This window comes from Macaca nemestrina, chromosome 1 (genome assembly GCF_043159975.1).
Source record: "Macaca nemestrina isolate mMacNem1 chromosome 1, mMacNem.hap1, whole genome shotgun sequence".
Lineage (NCBI taxonomy): Eukaryota > Metazoa > Chordata > Mammalia > Primates > Cercopithecidae > Macaca > Macaca nemestrina.
Genome location: NC_092125.1, coordinates 80,915,281 through 80,935,007, shown reverse-complemented (window position 1 = coordinate 80,935,007; position 19,727 = coordinate 80,915,281). Strand labels below are relative to the sequence as shown.

The 19,727-nt window shown below is 37.9% G+C and overlaps 2 long non-coding RNA genes across 4 annotated transcripts in view; one reads left to right on the top strand and one right to left on the bottom strand.

Moving 5' to 3' along the window:
* The window catches only part of LOC105493465 (uncharacterized), a 26,464-nt gene extending 13,427 nt beyond the window's left edge, over positions 1-13,037 (top strand). The window contains exon 3 of the long non-coding RNA XR_011614568.1: positions 12,930-13,037. This is a non-coding gene — a long non-coding RNA (uncharacterized lncRNA). The remainder of the gene's footprint in view (positions 1-12,929) is intronic.
* LOC105493464 (uncharacterized) lies at positions 1,326-19,727 on the bottom strand. Of its 3 annotated transcripts, none has more exons than XR_011614565.1 (5): positions 19,066-19,727; positions 17,350-18,251; positions 15,372-15,501; positions 4,427-4,513; positions 1,326-2,896 (listed from the first exon to the last, which is right to left on the bottom strand). It is a non-coding gene; the product is annotated as an uncharacterized lncRNA (long non-coding RNA). The 3 variants fall into 3 exon arrangements; XR_011614566.1 differs by lacking the exon at positions 15,372-15,501 and having other exon boundaries at positions 17,350-17,585; positions 17,718-18,251; positions 19,066-19,724; XR_011614561.1 differs by lacking the exon at positions 15,372-15,501 and having other exon boundaries at positions 19,066-19,724.

The following is a 19,727-nucleotide window of genomic DNA, read 5'->3' as shown; positions in this document are numbered from 1 at the left end:
AAAAGTCACAGAGGTCTGCTTTTACCACTTCTACTTAACAATGTAATAGAGGTTCTAGCCAGTGAAATAAGGCAAGAAAAACATAAAATGCTTACAAATTGGAAAGAAAGAAGTAAAATTTGCAGACAAAATGATTGGCACTATAGAATATCCTAAAGAATCTAAAATAAAGCCACTAAATTAAAAAGTGAGTTTAGTAAAGTTGCAGAATAAAAGATCAATATGATCTGACAACAGATGTGAAAAAACTGAACACTGAAGAATACAAATCATTGCTGATAAAAAGTAAAGAATAATTAAATGGAAAGCTATGCCATCTTCACAGATTGGAAGACTTAAATGTGTAATGATGTCCATTTTCCCCTAATTACTTGATGGACTTAATACAAGCCCAATCAAAATTCAGAAGGCTTCTTTGTAGAAACTGACAAGCTAATTTTAAGATTTATATGGAAATCATATAATAAGGACAGGGAAGAGCCAAAATATCTTTGAAAAGAACAACAAAGTTGGAGGAGTTACATTGCCTTTACCAAGATTTATTATTAAGTTGTATTAATTACAACAATGTGGTATTGGTGTAAACACAGACATACAGGTCAATGGAACAGAACTGAGGGTCTAAAAATTGACACACACATATATAGACAACTGATTTTCAACAAACATGGCAAGAGAATTCAATTGGAGAAAGGTAATCTTTCTAATAAATGGTGCTGAAACAACTGCATAGCCATAACTAAAAAATAAATAAATAACTTCAATCCTTGCCACATACCATATACAAAATTAACTCAAAATAGATCATAGACGTAAATGTCAGAACTAAAGCTATAAAACTTCTAGAATAAAACATAGGCAAAGATTTTTAAATACACACACAACCACGATCTCTAAAAGAAGTAAATTAATCTATTGGGCTTAATAAAACTAAACACTTTTGGCTGGGCATGGTGGCTCATACCTGTAATCTCACTCTTTGGGAGGCCAAGACAGGAGGATCGTTTGAGCCCAGGAGTTTGAGATCAGTCCTGGAAACACAGAGGGACCCCACCCCCCAACTCTTCCCTCCAAATTTAAAAAGTTAGCTAGGCATGGTGGCACATACGTGTGCTCCCAGCTACTCAGGAGGCTGAGGTAGGAGGATCACTAGGGCCTGGGAGGTTGAGGCTGCAGTGAGCCATGGTTGTGCCACTGCACTCTAGCCTGGGAAACAGAAGGAGACCCTGTCTGACACAACAACAAAAAACTTTTGTGCTCTCTACATTCACTGTTATGAAAATAGAAAGCTAAGCCACAGACTAGGAGAAAGTATTTGCAAAACATCTACTCAAAAAAAGAATTGTATTTAGAGCATATAAATAATTTTTACAACTTATCAATAAGAAAACAATCCAGGCAGGGTGTGGTGGCTCATGCCTGTAATCCCAGTGCTTTGGGAGGCCAAGGTGGATGGATCACGAGGTCAGGAGATCGAGACCATCCTGGCTAACATGGTGACACCCCGTCTCTACTAAAAAATACAAAAAATTAGCCAGGCGTGGTGGCGGGTGCCTGTAGTTCTAGCTACTCGGTAGGCTGAGGCAGGAGAATGGCATGAACCCGGGAGGCGGAGGTTGCAGTGAGCCGAGATCATGCCACTGCACTCCAGCCCGGGCAAAAGAGCGAGACTCCATCTCAAAAAAAGGAAAAGAAAGAAAAGAAAACAATTCAATTGGGGAAAATAGGCAAAAGATTTGAACAGACATTTCTTCAAAGTAGACATGCATATGGCAAATATATACATGAAAAGATACTCAACGTCATTAGCCATTAGTGAAATGCAAATCAAAGCCACAATATTATTATTACACATCCACTAGAATGGCTAAAATTGGAAAGGCTGATCATAACAAAGATTGACAAGATAAGGGCAATTGATATTTCATAACATTGCCAGCTAGAATTTAAATGGTACAATCAGTTTGGCATTTTCTTTAAAAGTGAAACCACATCTATTATATGAACCCAGTCTTTCCACCGCTGGGTATTTACTCCAGAGAAATAAAAGTATATGTCCACACTAAGACTTGTACACACAAATGTTCATAGTAGCTCCATTTGTAATAGTTAAGAGCCCCAGATGCACATCATCAAGTAAATAAATAATAAATTTTAGAATACTACTGGGCAATAATAAGGAACTATCAATACTAGCAACAGGGAGGTTGAGTGAAATAAACCAGATAAAAACAAGACATACTATGTAATTCCATTTATGTAAAATACTAGAAAATTCAAACTAATTTATAATGACAGAACACAGATCAGTTGCTGCCTGGTGAAGGGGCAAGGAGGCAAGATAAGGAAGAGATGGACACAAAGAAATTTGGGTGTCCTCCCCCTCGTGAATGTGGTGATGGCTTCAGGTGTATATGCATGTGTCAAAACTCATAAAACTGTACAATTAAAATACTTAAATATCCTTTATACTGAAGTAGAGTTGTCAAAAAAACTTATGTAGAGAAAATTTGTAAGTTAGACAGAAAGAGATAAAATTCAATTATCCTTAAAGGTAACTCAAGAGTTACAAACCAAGTAAAGCCTGGTAAAGGTCTTAGTAAAAATAAAAACACTATGATTGGTCACAATACAGTGAGTCAGAAAAATGATAACAAACATATATTTCTTTATTCTATCAGGTCAGCCTGCAAAATCTCATTTCCTGCTGGGCGTCATGATGTCTCTTTCCTTTCTTCCCTCTTCTGCAAGTTCTCACTTTTTGTGTGTGTTTGGCCAGTGTCCAGAAGATGGGTCCACCTTTATGCCTGTGCCCAAGGAGCCCTAAATTTGGCTCCATCCCCGAGGGTGGAGGATGACTCTGAATCCTCATCCATATTCTTCAGAGTGGGAACTCCTAAAAGATAAACAAGCCTCTCTTGCTGATACCAGTTACTTCTCTCAGTAAGAATAAGGGGGTGGGGCATACAAAGAACCCTGTCCTGCCACACAATAAGTGCTCAAATGTGTTTTACTACAAATTCTAAGCACTAATGAGTTAAAAGAAGGAGGAAAGTAAGTGATGGTGGTGGAATTTGAACTGAGCCTTAGTGAATACATAGAATTTAGATTCTAAACAGAGAGGATAGGGCAAATGAAGAAAACAAGATAGGAAAAGACACAGCAGTAGCAGAAAGCAATTTGTTTAAAGGACAGTACGGAGACCTAAACTTACTAGAGTGAAAGAGTTCTATTAGACAAGTGGGAGACAGGCTGGGTGCGGTGACTCAAGCCTGGAATCCCAACACTTTGGGAGGCCGAGGTGGGTGGATCACTTGAGATCAGGAGTTTGAGACCAGCCTGGCCAACATGGTGAAACCTAGTCTCCACCAAAAATACAAAGAATTAGCCCAGGTGGTGGCTGAGGCAGGAGAATCGCTTGAACCCAGGAGACAGAGGTTACAGTGAGCTGAGATCACGCCACTGCATTCCAGCCTGGGTGACAGAGTGAGGCTCCATCAAAAAAAAAAAAAAAAAGAAAAAAGAAAAGAAAAGAAAGAAAAAACAAAAGTTTGGGCAGCTAGGATGGGTCAGATTATTGAGAGCCCTTGAAAATCAGCATGAGAATTTAGATTTAATAGAATAAAATACAGAAAGCTATCAGATTTTAAGTAAAGGGAGCATATAACTACAGGGGAATTTATGCAAGTATCTTGTTCTGAAAGCCAGTAAGAACAGAAGTTTGTGTTGGGCATGGTTAGTAGGGAAAAATCTCTCCCAACAACTAAAAAGTCATGTCAAAGGCTATGATCTATTGGGAATGAGTCATCCATAATATAAGGTCTATCAGCATGTACTATTTGTCTAGTCCTGGCAAATATTATTCCAATTTCTATTGTACAAAGAAAGAAACTCAAACATCTCAAATTGCTACTAATATACAGACATATACGCAAGTTCCTGTTTCCGGTTCCACCTAATTTACCTTGGCACCATTTCCACAGAAGTCAAATATTTGGTGCTTTGAAACAAATGTAGAACAGATTGCAGGGTGTGGCCTGTACAACTCAATTTCCACAGTTTGGCTTTTCCATGTAATTTTCAGATATAAATTACTTCCCTACCAGGGCAATAGTGGAGGCAGGGAATAGAGTCAAAAGCATTGGCTAGGAATCAGAAGTCTAATTGTGTGACTATAGGCAAGCCATTAGCTTTTCTGAGTCTCAGATCTCTCTTCTAGAAAATTGGGGCTAAAGTCAAAACTTTATAGTGTTTGTTTGAGAAGGCAATCAGATACTACATAAAAAGATTGTCTACTTATGTTATATAAATAATTAAACAGCAAAATTGCAAGCTGTTACAGTCAAGAGATGTTTGATGATGCAACAAGAATTGTTTGATGGCAAACCAATGACTTCTACACAAAGGAGACATTTTTAGATAGTACCTTCGCTGGAAACTGTTTTCTTCTCACTAAAAGTCAGCAAGACTGGAACAGCCTCCCAAGCTGTGGTTGGAAAATTGAAAGCGCCTTCTAGAGGAGACAATGAGAAATGAGAAGGAGAAAATAGATTTCTGAGAATACTATACAATCACAGCTGATTTGTTATAGATCATACATTAAGACAAACCTCCTGAATCTTCAGCGTTTTTTATTGATACATGTAGTATAAAATTAGAAACAGGAACATAAGTACCATTATGAAAACTATACTCAAGTGTGGATACTGATCAACTGACACAGAAAAAATAAGAGTATGCTGTAATTGGTATGGACGTTCACTGCTATCTAAATACATGTGGAATGTGAAATGGTATGGAATACATAAGAGGATCAGTGAATGACATTCAACCAGAATCATTACATATAGCATCTAAACATGACCTACATCTAAACATGACCTGCAACCTACTTTTGTTTATTTCTCACTGATTCCCTAGAACAATGCTGTCCAATAGAAATGTGTTAGCTACATACACAATTTGAATTTTCTAGAAGTCACATTTTAAAAAGTTAAACAAGGGCGGAGCAAGATGGCCGAATAGGAACAGCTCCAGTCTCCAACTCCCAGCGCGAGCGACACAGAAGACCGGTGATTTCTGCATTTTCAACTGAGCCTCTGCTACTGACACCCAGGCAAACAGGGTCTGGAGTGGACCTCAAGCAATCTCCAACAGACCTACAGCTGAGGGTCCTGACTGTTAGAAGGAAAACTATCAAACAGGAAGGACACCTACACCAAAACCCCATCAGTACGTCACCATCATCATCAAAGACCAGAGGCAGATAAAACCACAAAGATGGGGAAAAAGCAGGGCAGAAAAGCTGGAAATTCAAAAAATAAGAGCGCATCTCCCCTGGCAAAGGAGCGCAGCTCATCGCCAGCAACGGATCAAAGCTTGATGGAGAATGACATTGACGAGATGAGAGAAGAAGGCTTCAGTCCATCAAACTTCTCAGAGCTAAAGGAGGAATTACGTACCCAGCGCAAAGAAACTAAAAATCTTGAAAAAAAAGTGGAAGAATTGATGGCTAGAGTAATTAATGCAGAGAAGGTCATAAACGAAATGAAAGAGATGAAAACCATGACATGAGAAATACGTGACAAATGCACAAGCTTCAGTAACCGACTCGATCAACTGGAAGAAAGAGTATCAGCGATTGAGGATCAAATGAACGAAATGAAGCGAGAAGAGAAACCAAAAGAAAAAAGAAGAAAAAGAAATGAACAAAGCCTGCAAGAAGTATGGGATTATGTAAAAAGACCAAATCTACGTCTGATTGGGGTGCCTGAAAGTGAGGGGGAAAATGGAACCAAGTTGGAAAACACTCTTCAGGATATCATCCAGGAGAACTTCCCCAACCTAGTAGGGCAGGCCAACATTCAAATCCAGGAAATACAGAGAACGCCACAAAGATACTCCTCGAGAAGAGCAACTCCAAGACACGTAATTGCCAGATTCACCAAAGTTGAAATGAAGGAAAAAATCTTAAGGGCAGCCAGAGAGAAAGGTCGGGTTGCCCACAAAGGGAAGCCCATCAGACTAACAGCAGATCTCTTGGCAGAAACTCTACAAGCCAGAAGAGAGTGGGGGCCAATATTCAACATTCTTAAAGAAAAGAATCTTAAACCCAGAATTTCATATCCAGCCAAACTAAGTTTCATAAGTGAAGGAGAAATAAAATCCTTTACAGATAAGCATGCTAAGAGATTTTGTCACCACTAGGCCTGCCTTACAAGAGACCCTGAAGGAAGCACTAAACATGGAAAGGAACAACCGGTACCAGCCATTGCAAAAACATGCCAAAATGTAAAGACCATTTAGGCTAGGAAGAAACCGCATCAACTAACGAGCAAAATAACCAGTTAATATCATAATGGCAGGATCAAGTTCACACATAACAATCTTAACCTTAAATGTAAATGGACTAAATGCTCCAATTAAAAGACACAGACTGGCAAACTGGATCAAGAGTCAAGACCCATCAGTCTGCTGTATTCAGGAGACCCATCTCACACACAGAGACATACATAGGCTCAAAATAAAGGGATGGAGGAAGATTTACCAAGCAAATGGAGAACAAAAAAAAGCAGGGGTTGCAATACTAGTCTCTGATAAAACAGACTTTAAACCATCAAAGATCAAAAGGGACAAAGAAGGCCATTACATAATGGTAAAAGGATCAATTCAACAGGAAGAGCTAACTATCCTAAATATATATGCACCAAATACAGGAGCACCCAGATTCATAAAGCAAGTCCTTAGAGACTTACAAAGAGACTTAGACTCCCATACAATAATAATGGGAGACTTCAACACTCCACTGTCAACATTAGACAGATCAACGAGACAGAAAGTTAACAAGGATATCCAGGAATTGAACTCATCTCTGCAGCAAGCAGACCTAATAGACATCTATAGAACTCTCCACCCCAAATCAACAGAATATACATTCTTCTCAGCACCACATCACACTTACTCCAAAATTGACCACATAATTGGAAGTAAAGCACTCCTCAGCAAATGTACAAGAACAGAAATTATAACAAACTGTCTCTCAGACCACAGTGCAATCAAACTAGAACTCAGGACTAAGAAACTCAATCAAAACCGCTCAACTACATGGAAACTGAACAATCTGCTCCTGAATGACTACTGGGTACATAATGAAATGAAGGCAGAAATAAAGAAGTTCTTTGGAACCAATGAGAACAAAGATACAACATACCAGAATCTCTGGGACACATTTAAAGCAGTGTGTAGAGGTAAATTTATAGCACTAAATGCCCACAAGAGAAAGCAGGAAAGATCTAAAATTGACACTCTAACATCACAATTAAAAGAACTAGAGAAGCAAGAGCAAACGCATTCAAAAGCTAGCAGAAGGCAAGAAATAACTAAGATCAGAGCAGAACTGAAGGAGATAGAGACACAAAAAACCCTCCAAAAAATCAATGAATCCAGGAGTTGGTTTTTTGAAAAGATCAACAAAATTGACAGACCACTAGCAAGACTAATAAAGAAGAAAAGAGAGAAGAATCAAATAGACGCAATAAAAAATAAAGGGGATATCACCACCGACCCCACAGAAATACAAACTACCATCAGAGAATACTATAAACACCTCTACGCAAATAAACTAGAAAATCTAGAAGAAATGGATAATTTCCTGGACACTTACACTCTTCCAAGACTAAACCAGGAAGAAGTTGAATCCCTGAATAGACCAATAGCAGGCTCTGAAATTGAGGCAATAATTAATAGCCTACCAACCAAAAAAAGTCCAGGACCAGATGGATTCACAGCTGAATTCTACCAGAGGTACAAGGAGGAGCTGGTACCGTTCCTTCTGAAACTATTCCAATCAATAGAAAAAGAGGGAATCCTCCCTAACTCATTTTATGAGGCCAACATCATCCTGATACCAAAGCCTGGCAGAGACACAACAAAAAAAGAGAATTTTAGACCAATATCCCTGATGAACATCGATGCAAAAATCCTCAATAAAATACTGGCAAACCGGATTCAGCAGCACATCAAAAAGCTTATCCACCATGATCAAGTGGGCTTCATCCCTGGGATGCAAGGTTGATTCAACATTCGCAAATCAATAAACATAATCCAGCATATAAACAGAACCAAAGACAAGAACCACATGATTATCTCAATAGATGCAGAAAAGGCTTTAGACAAAATTCAACAGCCCTTCATGCTAAAAACGCTCAATAAATTCGGTATTGATGGAACGTACCTCAAAATAATAAGAGCTATATATGACAAACCCACAGCCAATATCATACTGAATGGGCAAAAACTGGAAAAATTTCCTTTGAAAACTGGCACAAGACAGGGATGCCCTCTCTCACCACTCCTATTCAACATAGTGTTGGAAGTTCTGGCTAGGGCAATCAGGCAAGAGAAAGAAATCAAGGGTATTCAATTAGGAAAAGAAGAAGTCAAATTGTCCCTCTTTGCAGATGACATGATTGTATATTTAGAAAATCCCATTGTCTCAGCCCAAAATCTCCTTAAGCTGATAAGCAACTTCAGCAAAGTCTGAGGATACAAAATTAATGTGCAAAAATCACAAGCATTCGTATACACCAGTAACAGACAAACAGAGAGCCATATCATGAATGAACTTCCATTCACAATTGCTTCAAAGAGAATAAAATACCTAGGAATCCAACTTACAAGGGATGTAAAGGACCTCTTCAAGGAGAACTACAAACCACTGCTGAGTGAAATAAAAGAGGACACAAACAAATGGAAGAACATACCATGCTCATGGATAGGAAGAATCAATATCATGAAAATGGCCATACTGCCCAAGGTAATTTATAGATTCAATGCCATCCCCATCAAGCTACCAATGAGTTTCTTCACAGAATTGGAAAAAACTGCTTTAAAGTTCATATGGAACCAAAAAAGAGCCTGCATCTCCAAGACAATCCTAAGTCAAAAGAACAAAGCTGGAGGCATCACGCTACCTGACTTCAAACTATACTACAAGGCTACAGTAACCAAAACAGCATGGTACTGGTACCAAAACAGAGATATAGACCAATGGAACAGAACAGAGTCCTCAGAAATAATACCACACATCTACAGCTGTCTGATCTTTGACAAACCTGAGAGAAACAAGAAATGGGGAAAGGATTCCCTATTTAATAAATGGTGCTGGGAAAATTGGCTAGCCATAAGTAGAAAGCTGAAACTGGATCCTTTCCTTACTCCTTATACGAAAATTAATTCAAGATGGATTAGAGACTTAAATGTTAGACCTAATACCATAAAAACCCTAGAGGAAAACCTAGGTAGTACCATTCAGGATATAGGCATGGGCAAAGACTTCATGTCTAAAACACCAAAAGCAACGGCGGCAAAAGCCAAAATTGACAAATGGGATCTAATTAAACTAAAGAGCTTCTGCACAGCAAAAGAAACTACCATCAGAGTGAACAGGCAACCTACAGAATGGGAGAAAATTTTTGCAATCTACTCGTCTGACAAAGGGCTAATATCCAGAACCTACAAAGAACTCAAACAAATTTACAAGAAAAAAACAAACAGCCCCATCAAAAAGTGGGCAAAGGATATGAACAGACATTTCTCAAAAGAAGACATGCATACAGCCAACAGACACATGAAAAAATGCTCATCATCACTGGCCATCAGAGAAATGCAAATCAAAACCACAATGAGCTACCATCTCATACCAGTTAGAATGGCGATCATTAAAAAGTCAGGAAACAACAGGTGCTGGAGAGGATGTGGAGAAATAGGAACACTTTTACACTGTTGGTGGGATTGTAAACTAGTTCAACCATTATGGAAAACAGTATGGCGATTCCTCAAGGATCTAGAACTAGATGTACCATGTGACCCAGCCATCCCATTACTGGGTATATACCCAAAGGATTATAAATCATGCTGCGATAAAGACACATGCACACGTATGTTTATTGCGGCACTATTCACAATAGCAAAGACTTGGAATCAACCCAAATGTCCATCAGTGACAGAATGGATTAAGAAAATGTGGCACATATACACCATAGAATACTATGCAGCCATAAAAAAGGATGAGTTTGTGTCCTTTGTAGGGACATGGATGCAGCTGGAAACCATCATTCTTAGCAAACTACCACAAGAACAGAAAACCAAACACCGCATGTTCTCACTCATAGGTGGGAACTGAACAATGAGATCACTTGGACTCGGGAAGGGGAACATCACACACCGGGGCCTGTCATGGGGAGGGGGGAGGGGGGAGGGATTGCACTGGGAGTTATACCTGATGTAAATGATGAGTTGATGGGTGCTGACGAGTTGATGGGTGCAGCACACCAACATGGCACAAGTATACATATGTAACAAACCTGCACGTTATGCACATGTACCCTAGAACTTAAAGAATAATAATAATAATAAATTAATTTTAAAAAAAGTTAAACAAAATAGGTGATCTTAATTTTAATAATATGTTCTATTTAACCAAATCTATGCAAATTATCATTTCAACTCATTATCAATATAAAAATTATTAATGAGATATTTTACAGTCTTTATTTCACATAGAGTCTTTGAAATCTGAAGTGTATTTTACATTTACTGCACATTCCAATGCAGACTAGGCACATTTAAAGACAGCCACAGCTCTAGAAAGTAGGGATTGGAAATTAACACCAGAGTCACACTATATATTTGTAGATTATTTTCTATATACCATTTTTAAAGAAAAGCAAAGCTTCAACTTGCATTTAGTATTTAAAATATTTCTGCCCAAGCTCTCTTGGAACTTCTACAGAAGAGAGAAAGAATAATGATGGCTATCTGAAAGACCTTAGTTTTTGTTTGCAATCAGAGGTTGAGATATTTTTTGGGACATTTGAGAATTTTATCACCATTTCAAATGAATGTGAACTCTTCAATTAGAAAGTATAAGCCAGAAGCCATCATTAAGCTCCTATACTAGTCATGCTTTTATCGCTTCTCATAATTATCTTAAATACATTTACTAGTCATGACACACAAAATAATTAAACATTGCATTTAAATGGATAAGAAAATAATATGACTTCAGGAAGGCCCTTATCCCTTTAGACAGAGCTATAGGAAAACACAGTTGCAGTTAGGTAAAGGACCAGAGCATATTATCTGTGCAAATGTGTAACATCCATGCCCTGGTCGTGAACTTTTAGTAGCATCCCTAGTCATGGTAGCAAAATAAAAATTGCTCCCACGCATTTCCAAACTCCCCTTAGTGGGAATGATACCACCCTCCCAGTTTGAGATGCACTGCTTGAGACTTTTGTTAAAATTTGATCAGTTAACGAGGCACCTGTGGTTGTAAACATTCTGTTTTCTGTAGTTTCTCTTACCAGCAAAAAGGAGAAGATTATAACATCAATATAAAAACAAAAACAATAAAACCCACATAAACTCAAAAGTCTTTCCATATTCAACTGACTTTGCTTCACTTTTTTTTTTTTCATTTAAAGCTAGCATCACCTTAAAGGATGTCTCACACTTCTGAATTTATATTTCCTGACCTCCAAAAGGGATCCTATCTATTATTAAAAAGTCAAAACATAACAGATGCTGGTGAGGTCACAGAGAAAAGGGAATACTTATACAATGGTAGGGTGGATAAGAAAATGGAATACCACGGAAGACCATGGAATACTACGTAGCCATAAGAAAGAATGAGATCATGTTCTTTGCAGCAACATGGATAGAGCTGGAGGCCATTATCCTAAGCTAATTAATACAGAAACAGAAAACCAATTACTGTATGTTCTTACCCATAAATGGCAGCTAAACATTGAGTACACATGGACACAAAGAAAGAACACAGGGGCTACTTGAGGGTGGAGGGTGGAAGGAGAATGAGGACTGAAAAATAACCTATCAGGTACTATGCTTATTTATTAGTTGGGTGTTGAAATAATCTGTGCACCAAACCCCTGAGACATACAATTTACCTGTATAACAAACCTGCACATGTACCCACTGAAACAGAAAGTTAAAAAAACGAACACAAAAGGGGTCTTATATTGTTCTACTTCCACATTCTCACATTTGTTCCCTCTTCTGCACTATCTTACCTCAAATTTACACGTTAATGAGTTCTATTGTTTGTGTGTGTGTGCGTGTTAATAGTTGAACCATTGATACAATTTGACCTATTTGGAATGGATGTGAAGGACTTTTTCTTTATTTTAATTAAAGCACATGTTTCTCAATTAGGACCTAGGGAATATAGGTTGAGACTTAGTACATAGTCGTTAGAATGACAACTGAAATTGAAATTAAATAAATATGTATCGGTTCATGATGGTTGACCTCATTTACCCCATTATAATCAGTGCCCTCCACTACAGAACAGCAAACTCACTCCTAGCATTGACATCTACTAGTTGTATGTTCGAGATTGCAGAAGAAGCAATATAGAGTTAATGACTGTCATAATGACTGAGATGCATGATGACATCAGTAATTTTTTAGTAGATCTCTTTTTGGATACAAAAATCACCACCAATATGACTATGTGTCTTTAAAACTATATTTATGTATATACATATATATACATATTTAGGTATATAGCACAACCAAACCTCTATTGTGAGTATAAACCTTTATAGGTACTCCAGAGCAATGGTTAGCAAACTATGGCCCATGAGCTAAATCCAGCCTCACGTCTGCTTTTGTAAATAAAGTTTTAATAGAACACAGACATGCTAATTCATTACTATATTGTCTATGGCTGTTTTAATGCTATATAGCAGCAGAGTCAAGTGGTTATGACAAAGACTGTATGACATGCAAAATCTAAAATACTTACTCTCTGTCTCTACAGAAAATGTTTGCTGACTCCTGATATAGATTGTAAATGAAAGGTCAGCAGAATACATGTGCATTTTTTTTTCTTTTTTTATTGCTAGAATCGGTTGTATGAAATGGGATCAAGGAGCTGCTAATTGTTGGGACCAACGTCTCCTCCCTACAGAGCTAGAAATCTTGGCACTGTGTCATGTCAAAGGTGAAAAACAACAAATGAAGTTCATTTTGATGAGGTTTAAGAAATGTATTTTCTAGCGCATTTTGAGGTGTATCTAATCTTTGGGTTGTAGAAAATGACAACGTGTTTCAAAACAGTTGAAAAGAACGTTTTAATCTGTTATGTTCATTAGTATTTTATAATAATTTCAGAACTATCATCTAATAAAGTATCATAAAAGACTATATTGAATTGCAGTAAAAAGTTTTGAGTCCATCTGTTAACATTTATTTGTCTAGTTATTGTGGATTTCATGCTTATAAAACTATTGGTAAAACATATGATCATTTAAGTCATATTGCCTCATAAATTTTGGCCAGCTTATTTTTCGTAGACCCATGTTGGGGTTTACTCCTTCAGCTGATTTTGGTTTTCATGGACATTAAAAGAGATGCTACAGAGTTTCTCTATAATTTGCCGTTTAATGAGTGTCTTCATCACGAATGATGGAAAAGTGTATAAGGAAGTTAGTATGTTCGCTTTGAACCATGACTAAGTACCTGGTACTGGACTTGCCTTCCTGTCACAAACGAGTAAGAAACTAGAAAAACTACTTAAAGCAACTGTTTTCAGGCAATGATAAACAGGCAGCACGTGACTGATCCAAGAGCGCAAAACACGCAGGTGAACTCCATAATCAGGAAGGAGACACTTAAGTAAAGTGGTGGCCTTGCTGAGTTGAGGAGGAAATTATCGGAGTTCAAGGTTGTTGGAATGGCTGAAATTTTGTAGGCTAGAATATCTGAGCGCTCTCTGTGTGTGTGTGTGTGTGTGTGTGTGTGAAAGAGAGAGAGAGAGAGGAAGAGACAGAGAGAGGAGAGCGAAAGAGACAGAGAAGGGGGAGGGGAGGAGAGAGAGAGAGAGAGAGAGAGAGAGAGAGACGGAGACAGAGAAGGGGGTAATACTGAAAGCTTGTATGGAAATTCACTGAGGATACAGATGTGCCAGGCGAGACCTTGCAAGACTTAGCAGAGCTTGCCTGCTGTAGGGGAAAGGCTGAAGAGTGATACTAAGGGTGAGGCAGTGCTGGAAGACATTAGATTTCCAACCTAGCAGTGGAGTAACTTCACTAATACCTTGAGCACTTAATTGAGAATCCAGAACCAAGCCTTAGGAGAAAGACCCATACAAAAGAGTAAGAGGAATATGCTAGGACTAAATTTAAAACCAAATAAGACTTATACTGAAAATGAAAATTTCACATGACCCAAATAATCCACCACTAATTAAGCTGCATGCCACACAAAACATAATATAATTTAAATAAGCCAACACAATCCAGATTCCCTATAAATATCACTACAAATGTCCAGTATACAATTAAGTTTTATCAGATATCCACAGAGGTAGAAAGATGTGAACCATAAGAGAAAAGGCAGTCTATTAAAAAAAATGTCTGTGAGATGATCCAGATGTTGGGATTAGCAGAAAAAAAATTTAACCTAGCTTTTGTACTTTCAAGGACTTAAAGGAATAGAGTCATAATAAATGGGATATCAGCATATAAATGAAAACTTTTTTAAAAAAAGACATATTTCAAGAACTAAGAAGTACAGAATTTGAATTTAAAAATTCACAATATGGGCTTATCAGTAGACTGGACACTGCAAAAACAACAAAAAAGTTAACTTGATGGTAGATCAATAAAAGTATTCAGTCTAAAGCTCAGGAAAAAAATGAACTGAGTCTTGGTACATATCAATATGGAGTGGTCTTACATACATATAACTGGAGTCCCAGAAAGGGAGCAGAAGCATAATTGCACAGAAAAAATATTTAAGACAATAATGGCTGAAAATATCCCAAGTTATCATAAAGCAAATGGACAAATCTAGGAAACTCAGTGAATACCAAATAGGCTAATTACAGAGAAAATCACACCTAGACACATTATGGTCAAACTGCAAATAACCAAGTATTGGGAAAGAAAAGTTTTACAGGCAGTCTGAGAAACATAATACATTATGCATGGACAAAAATAATAAAGTGATAGCTGACTTCTCATCAAAAACAAGAGGTTAAAATCATCAGAGGGCTTAAAGTGCTGATGATGTATAAAAACTGCTAATCCAGAATCCTGTATCTAGAAGAAAATCCTTCAAAACCGAAGACAGAATCGATATTTTCAGATAAATAAAAACAGAAAATTCAACACCAATAGACCTCCACTGTAAGCAATGCTAAAAAAAATTCTTTAGGATGAAAGATGACATACCAGATGGAAACTGAAATCTGTAATGTTTTAGTTATCCTTTTGATATAATAGATTTAGTAATTTAAAATAATAATCATTTATTATTTCTCCCTATTCTATAGCTTTGCTTACCTGGATGATTCTCCTGCTCTGAATATTATTGGCTGGGGTCACTCAGGTGGCTGCACTCAGCTGGGTGTTTAGCCAGGGCTGGAACTTCCAAACTAGCTTCATTCACATGTCCGGTAGTTCAGCTGTGTGGCTGAAATGGCTGGGATGGTTGGCTGAAATGTTTTTCATTCTTTAGTAATCTACTCTAAACTTATTTATTTGTTGGCCAGATTTCTAGAGGATAAAAGTAAAGGTGTATGGCTTCTTAGGGGCTAGGCCTAGAATTGGTATGACATCACTTTCACCATGTTTTGTTCATCAAAGCAAGTTAAAAAACCAGCCCAGATTCAAGGGGTGGGAACATAGATTCTGTTTCTTTTTTTCTTTTCTTTCTTTTTCTTTTTTTTTTTGAGACAGAGTCTCACTCTGTCACTCACGCTGGAGTGTAATGGTGTGATCTCGGCTCACTGCAACCTCTGCTTCTTAAGTTCAAGCGATTCTCCTGCCTCAGTCTCCCAAGAAGCTGGGATTACAGGTATGTGCCACCACGTCCAGCTAATTTGTGTGTGTGTGTGTGTGTGTGTGTGTGTGTGTGTGTATTTTTAGTAAAGACAGGGTTTTACCATGTTGTCCAGGCTGATGTCGAATTCCTGACCTTGTGATCCACCTGCCTTGACCTCCCAAAGTGCTGGGATTACAGACATGAACCACCATGCCCGGCTGATTCTATTTCTTAAAGGTAGAAGCAACATGCACATACAAGAATGTGAATACTTTTTGACAGCTATTTTTAAAGATAATTCACCACAAACAGGAAGAAATGAAAAGAACTGGAAATAGTAAATGTAGGTAAATACATAAAAGGTAATATATATTTTTCTTCTCTTAATTTCTTTGAAATACATATGACTAAGGCAAAAATAACAATGTGCATAGATGTTATATATATGACAAAAAAGCACAAAGGACTTGGGGAGGTGGTAAGTAGAACTTTACTACTGCAAGGCTGTTTTATTTTACATGAAGTATCATAATTTTAACTCTAAGGCTGTGATAAGTTAAGAATGTATATGATAATTCTCAGAAACACTGTAAAGCAATAATGCAAAAAGATATAATTAAAGCCAACAGAGGGATTAAGATGAAATACAAAAACATTAATTAACCCAAAAGAAAGCAGAAAGTGGAGAACAAAGGAATACAAAACTAATGGGACAAATCAAAAACAAATAGCAAAATGATAGACTTAAACTCAAGTATCTGTTGTCTGTAACAGAAGCACATTAAATTAAAAAACACAGGTTGAAAGTAAAAGGATGGATAAAGATATAACAGTAAACAGTAAGCCAGGAAGGCTGTAGTGGCTATACTAATACGAATGAATTAGACTTCAAGATAAGGAGTATTATCAGCGATGAAGACATTTCATAATGATAAAATGGTCAATTCATCAAGAAGACACAAGAACCACAAATGTTTATATGCCCAATAACAGAGATACAAAAATGCAAAAGAAAAGCTGACAAAACTAAAGAAAGTGGCAAATTCACAACCACAGTTTGAGTTTTACACTCCTATCTCAATAATTAATAGTAACACTACACACAAAACAATCAATACAATATAGAAGATCCGAAGAAAACTATTAACCACCTTAATCACATTGACGTTGATGGACACAATGCTCAGTAACTACAGAATACTTATTCTTGTCTACTGCTCATAGAACATTTACCAAGATAGACTATATTATGGGCACAGTAAGTCTCAAAAAACTTTAAAGTATCAAAATTTCAGAGTTTGTTTTCTAACCATGGCAGAAATAAACTGGTAATCTCCAACAAGAGTAGTCATAAAAAAGAGAGAAGATGCAAATGATCAATATCTGTGTTTCATTTATCTATTCCTATGTAAGAAATCAGTGCAAACTTCAGTGACTTAAAATAACAACCGTTTTATTGCTCATAATTTTGTGAGTATAGGGCTGAGAACAGCTCACCTCTGCTCCGTGTGTTGTCAATTGGTCTCGCTCATGTAGTTGCATTTGGCAAGTGCCTGATTTAGGATACACAGTCTGAGATGAATTTCTTCACATGTCCAAAACCAAGGTGCTGACTGTTGGTTCCATGTGGCCTCTCTTTCCCTGTGGTCTTTCACACTCCAAGGGCTCTTTCTTCACCTGGCCACTCTCTCCAGCAGGATAGGCTGGTCTTCTTTTTGTAGCTACTCAGAGCACTGAAACATGAAAAAAAAAGAAGAAAAAACTGTGTCTTTGAGGATACAGTCCCTGGGGTGGAATTCTAGCCCATGTATTTTAGTTTTCTCTGTATGATTTTCTGAGATATTTTTGTTTTTATGCTTTCATACCACATTCCTTTTTTGTTCTTGTTAGCTGTGATATAGGATAGTCTATTTATGATGAAGTCTCTTCAACTGTTTGGCTGTGTGAAGTTTGTCCTTTAACAGATTGTACAGGAAGCGTTCATGGAAATAATATTCCTTAAATGACAGTTTGCAACTTTAAAAACAACATAATTCATCACCATATTAAGTTGCTGTTTAGTACAAAGCAATTGTTAAGAACATCTTTTTCTTAGGACATGCTTTCTTATAGATTGAAATCTGGAAAAGTCTTTTGCATGCTTTATGTTTTCATATTTGTCACGTCTTTTTTTTTTTTTTTTTTTTTTAGACGTGGTCTTGCTATGTTGTCCAGGATGGCATCGAGCTTTTGAACTTTTGAGCTCAGCGAGCTTCCTGCCTCAGCCTCCGGAGTAGCTAGGACTACAGGTGCTTGCCACCGCAACTTCCCTCCTTCCTTCTTGTTTATGCTATTGGATGTGATCTAGTTGATTTTTTAAAATCTCTTCTCTCCAACACATTTTCCGTCAGAATTGTCACCTGGGAAAGAAAAAAGGTAGGTAGGGCACATTAAGTTATTCCCATTGTTTCCTACTGCTTATTAGAGGTGTTTGAGAACTTCAAGGAAAATCAGAAAGTTCTTCCTCACTTTCGGGAGAACATAAACTTTCAGCCATGTAAAATAATTTCTGGGCTGGTTTTGGTGAATTTATACCTCAAGCCAATGGGAGAAAAGTAGCCAGACTAAGCCTCTAGTCAAGAAAGTAATGATTATGTATGTTATTTTGTGTGTGCTCTCCTGAACTATGCATAATTTATGTTAGCCCTGCCTGTAGAGTTAGAGCACAAGCTTGAGTGAGGACTCAAGAACTAATGACAGAAAGAGCAGCAGAAAGAACTTTTCTTGCAAGTCCTTAACTACTGCATATTGTTTATGAAGACAACATAGAATCAACTATTTGTAGCATTTTAAGGAATCCATGTACAATTTTTTTTTTTTTTTTAAAGACAGGGTCTCATTCTGTCGCCCAGGCTGGAGTGCTGTAGTGTGATCACAGTTCACTGCAGCCTCCTCCTCCCCGGGCTCAGGTGATCCTCCCACCTCATCCTCTCGAGTAGCTGGGACTAGAGGCATGCACCACCACCCCAGCTTATTTTTTTAAATTTTTTTTGTAGGGACGAGGTTTCATCATGTTGCCTAGGCTGGTTTCGAACTCCTGAACTCAAACGATCCGCCTGCCTTGCCCTCCCAAAGTGCTGGGATTACAGGCATGAACCACCGTGCCCAGCCTCAAACTCTTACTAGACCCTTTAATTTCCCCTCTGATACTCTGATTCTACCCAAATTGTTCACCTTCACAGAGGAAACTCAGTGATTCGTGGGGGAGCTTATTATTTGTGCATCCTCATTTGTGGACAAAATTCTTTCTTGCTGTGACTTGAAAGCAGCCTCCCTTTAGCTTTCACTTATTAGTCCTAGTTCTGTTCTCTGCTGCTAAGAAAAAAGGTCTGATTTTTCTTTCACGGATCAGCCCTCCAAATGTTGGAGAAGCACACTGCGTTTCCTTAACCGTCTTACTTTTGACCCATATTTCATTTGTTTGTCTCAACGTCCCTCATGCAAGTTGAACCAGACGGGGTCCGCAGAACAATTTTTGCTGAGAAGGCAAAAGAAATTCTCGCCCAAATTGTGGAGAAGGGAGTCGAACCAATTAAACCCAAAGCTAAAACTGTAATAGAAAAGAACTTTCACGCTCGCAATGAACAGGATATGCATGGATTTGTCTCGTCACAGCCACTAGCCACGCCTCCACTCGTGCAGTGCGCCTGCGAGCCGAGCAGAAACCAATGGCCCATCGTAGTGAATTTCTCGTAGTGAAATTCTGCGCTTTAGAATGCTCCCTTCGCCCAGCCGCCGACCCCTCACCCCAATTTCCATTTTAAATGAAAGTCTCCCACTTTCTAGCTGAAATAAAGCTCGGGCAAAACTAATCGGAGAGAGGCAGTTCACTGTCA